The sequence below is a fragment of the Octopus bimaculoides genome, chromosome 25, assembly GCF_046866305.1.
Source record: "Octopus bimaculoides isolate indiv1 chromosome 25, ASM4686630v1, whole genome shotgun sequence".
NCBI lineage: Eukaryota > Metazoa > Mollusca > Cephalopoda > Octopoda > Octopodidae > Octopus > Octopus bimaculoides.
Genome location: NC_142952.1, coordinates 2,851,683 through 2,856,560, shown reverse-complemented (window position 1 = coordinate 2,856,560; position 4,878 = coordinate 2,851,683).

Sequence of the window (4,878 nt, the reverse complement as noted above, 5' to 3'; positions counted from 1 at the left end):
GCAGTGAGTTGGCAGAATCATCAGCGCATCAAACAAAATGTTCAGCAGCATTTCTTTTTAACTTTTTTTTACATTCTGATTTCAAATTCTGCCAAGGTGAACTTTGCCTTTCATCCTTTCGGGGTCGATAAAATAAGGACCAGTTGAACACTGGGGGTTGATGTAATCGACTTGCACCCCCCACTCCCACCACCACCACCACCACCACCAAATTTCAGGTCTTGTGCCTATAGCAGAAAGTATTATTATTATTATTACTATTATTTATTTATTTTTTTATTACCACCACCACCGCCACACTATTCTTGACCCATCCTGTCTGAATCTTTCAGAACAAAACACAAAAAAAAAAGAATTTTTTTATATTCTGTTGTTTTTCTTCCTTTTTTTTTTTAAATTAAAAAGAAAAATGAAAAGTAAAAAGAAACACTGAAAAATAAACCAAAAAAAAATATTAAAGCAGTTAATTATATTTAAAACGATTAATAAGTTTTCTTAAAAGTTTTGCTCATTCCAGTTTTCTTCAGTTTTGCCTTTGTTGTACATTTATTGTATGAAGTGTGAATTTATATGTGATTGGGGATTTTTTCTGTCCTTCCTGTGTACGTGGCCCAACCAACATAAATTTCTGTCAGTGAGGATTTCCATTCTAGGAGGCAAACCAGCACACTGTAGGATCTCTTTGTTCCTGACTTTGTCAAAGAAAAAACCGTTCATAATCTGTTGCAACTGTCGCATCATATTTGTATCTAACTTGGTCTACCTGAGCTTTATAGACTGTCCAGATTTCAGCTCCTGTGGTGGAAATCCTTATTGATAGAAATTTACGTTGGTTGGGCCATGTACACAGGATGGACAATAGCAGACTTCCCGGATGACTCCTTTACTCCTGACTGCGAGGGGAAAAGAAACCAGGGAATAACTAGACTGAGATTCAAAGATATTGCAAAAAAGAGAATACGAAGTGGAAAGCTGAGGGGCTGCGCCATGATTCAGTCTTATTTGCCATGGTTTCTATGGCTGGAAAAAAAAACGAGGTACTACTGTACTAATATAACAGAAGAGGTGAAAGAATGATCTAGAACAATAAAAAGAAAAGGGTGGGGTGGGAGGAACGGTTTACATTTCCTCAAATATCCAAGCAGTTAAGATTCGTGATGACAAAAATAAAAATCTTGTGACGTCGCAACTCATTTCTACAGCTGAGTGAACTGGAGCAACGTGAAATAAAGTGTCTTGCTCAAGAACACAACAACACACAGCCCGGTTCTGGAATTGAACGCACAACCTCCTGATTGTGAGCCCGATGCTCTAACCACTGAGCCATGCACTTTCTTTTACGTGCCACCTGCACAGGAGCCAGTCCAGCAGCACTGGCAACGAATTCGCACGAATGTCTTTTTACGTGTCACTGGCACAAGTGCCAGGAAGGCGACAATCTTGTCCGCCTCTTTCAACCACAGACCTTCTTTATTCACCCCATCCTCATCTCCACGTCTCAATATCATCCAGCCAGTCTCTCTTCTCTTTAGTCGCCTTCTTTTTTAATTTGCCTTTTAGCTGCCTCCAATTAAACAAACGCGTCTATTAATTATTTCCAGCTAAAGTGACGAACTGGTAGAATAATTAATACTGCGGTTCCAATTAAACGTGTTGGGATGTAGTAACTCTTAATGAAATCCTGGCTCCCCGACCAATCTAGTGTAAAATTAAATATTGATGTAATTCCCAATTAAGCGTTTCAATGAGTTTGGCAATCCTAGTGGTACCCATTTTCTCCGCATAATATTTGTGCTGGTGGTTCTCAGTGAGTTCGCCTGCTTTCGGCATGTTTCGAAGCTGTTATTTTTCTTTTTGTTTTTACTCCTTCTGGGTACTCACATACACTTCTCATTGATGAAACCTAGTAAGAGCTTAGTTTAATCTCTGACCATTCAATCACGAAAAGGTTTTTAATTCAGGATTAAGTGGTTAAACGCTATAAGGATTCTATTAGCATGCAGTAGTTCTGACCGCATAACGTAAGAGTAACCTCCCTTTATTGCAGTTAGAGTAATGTCCCCTTGTACACATTTTCAAATTTGTTCTGATAATTCTCGTCGTTACAGCAGTGATAGTCTTAAAATATTCCAGATGTCGAAAGTCTGCGAAAGGCATCAACATTCCTGTTAAGTTCACAATGAATTTGCAATGCTGTAGCATTAGCAACACCTGTGTGTATATGTCTATACGTGTTTATGTTTATAAACATCACAGAACATGGGAAATACTCGAGGGTTTTTGAAGAGGTCGGCTCGGTGCGTAAAGAATCAATGAAAATTCCACACGACCGCTTAGAAATAACAAACTTACCTACACGCACACGCATACGCACGCACGCACGCACACACTGTGTCTAAAATAACAAAAATAAATGCTAGATAATGTATTCCTCGATACGTTAAGTCTGCCTTAAAGACGAAATAGTCACGGCTGGGATCTACTTGATCATATGTCTACTTAATCATGACGCAATGAAGGCTAAACAACAAATGCCTTCGTAGTCTTTTTAGATGTATGTATATGTGTGTGTGTGTGTGTGTGTATATATGTATATATATATATATATATATATATATATATATATATATATATATATATATATAACTGTGTGTATGTATGTGTGAAAGTTGGCCGGGCGAAATGCTTGGCGGGATTTCGTTTGTCTTTGTGTTCTGAGTTCAAATTCCGCCGCGGTCGACTTCGCCTTTTATCCTTTTAGGGGGCGATTAAATAAGTACCAGTGGTGTACTGAGGTCCATGTAATCGACTGTCCGCCTTCCTCAAATTCCAGGTCTTGTACCTTTAGTAGAAAGGATTGCGTGTGTGAATGTGTGTGTGTGTGTTCATGTGTGCTCCCTCACTGCTTTACAACCAGTATTGATTTGTTTACGTCACCGCAACTTAATGGTTCACCAAAAAGGGTCTGATATAATAAGTACTAGACTTATAAAATAAAACCGTTGACCATTACCTATAAAGCTTTCACGGCGGGACATTCGCTTCTTCAGCTCTTGGCTCTAAGGAAAATAACGATCTCGGCACCTTCCCACAGGACCGCTTTCTTCAGCTGTCCTGGGCAGCGTTAATCTTATCAGAGAATGCCGACGATCTGTTGGCCCACAATGTCGTAGCCCTTTTCTCTCTTCCTATTTCCGGTCATCCACGTAGTCACCTCAGCAAACCTGGAGATTCAGCAGAAACCATTCCAACATTTCAAGGATGTTTTTTTACCACATGCTACAGGATTTGTTCTTTGCTTGCAATTTTGTTACTCTTTTCCTCATATATCTCTTCTGTCGTGTGTGTGCGTGTGCTTGTATGCGTGCGTATGTGTGTGGGCGTTTGCACTTGTAGTTTATAGGTGTGTGTGTGTATGTATTTGCGTGCATGAGTACGTATGTGTTTGTCTTTGGTCTATGTATGTATGTGTGTGTGTGTGTTTGTGTTTGAGTGCAGAGGAAGGGGGGTGGGGTGAGAGGGTTCGAGTACAAAGTTTTTGGCATCGAGTACAAAACTGACTGACACATAGGATATACAACAGCAACACCAACAACAACACCATGTAATGCAATACAAAGTCAACAACACTAAAATAACAATAATCGTAAAAGGGAAGATGTAACTTAAATGGTTCACGGATTAAGGAACAACGGTGATGATGATGATGATGATTGCTCCAAGACTTGTTGCGTCATTTTCTTCTTCTATTATTACTACTACTACTACTACTACTACTACCACCTTTTCCTCCTCCTCCTCTTTCTCTACTCTTCTTCCTCTTATTCCTTCCACTCTCCCACCCTCTCTTCTTTTTCTTCTTCCACCTCCTCCCCTCACACTCTCCTCCTCCTTTTATGCATCCCCCCCCCCCGAAAATTGCTATTCATTCAACCTTGCTTTTACTATAAATAGCAAAACAAAAACCAGCGTCGGTGGTCGAAGGTGGCCGAAGGTGACCGGGGTGGTGATGCCAGTCCCAAGTTGTAATCGTCATCGTAATTTTGGTGGTGCTTGTGGCTTGCTATTAGAACCTGTGGTTTTAGCTTCAGGTTTTAATGGTGGTGGCGATGGTGGTGGTGGTAGTAATGGTGGTGGCGGCAGTGGTGGTGGTGGTATGAGTAATGGTTGGTGCTGGTCATAGCTGTGATGATGACGGTGATAATGATAATGATGATGATGCTATTATCATAGAGAATCTGTTTCCTTTGTTCACGTTTCACCTCATTCACAATTTAGTTGAGAGGAAAAGGACGAGGAGCTGGGTGGGTGGGTAGAGGAGGGGTTACTTCTTTTCTGACTACTTTTGACATGCTTTCCTTCCTTTCTTCCTTTCTTTCTTCTTTTCATTCATTCTCTATCTGTCCGTCTCTCTCTCTCTTTCATTTTTCTTTCACCTGTCCTTCTTTATCTCTCTTACTTACTTCTTTCTCTTTCATTCTCACACTTTTTCTTCCTTTCCTTTCATCTCCTCCTACCGCTCTCTCTCACTTTCCCTCCATCCTACCCTCTCCACCCACTCACCCCTGGCCTTGTTAAAACCACCTCAATGGACTGGTCAGTACAACGTCCACTGTCCACCACAAGTAAACAATAAACTCGTTAGTTTCGACTCCATCGAAAACACATCTTTTTTTAAAATTTTATACTCATTATAGTGTTTATCTTTATCCCCCCTCTTAATTACTGTGTTTGTAATTATTTATTTATTTATTTATCTGTTTATTTAATTAATTAACCCACCACCGCCATGAACCCACCATCTCACTCCACTTTCAATGTCGGTCACTTAATTAAACCAGAAAGATCTCTAGCCTTGGTGTGTGTGTGTGTATGCTT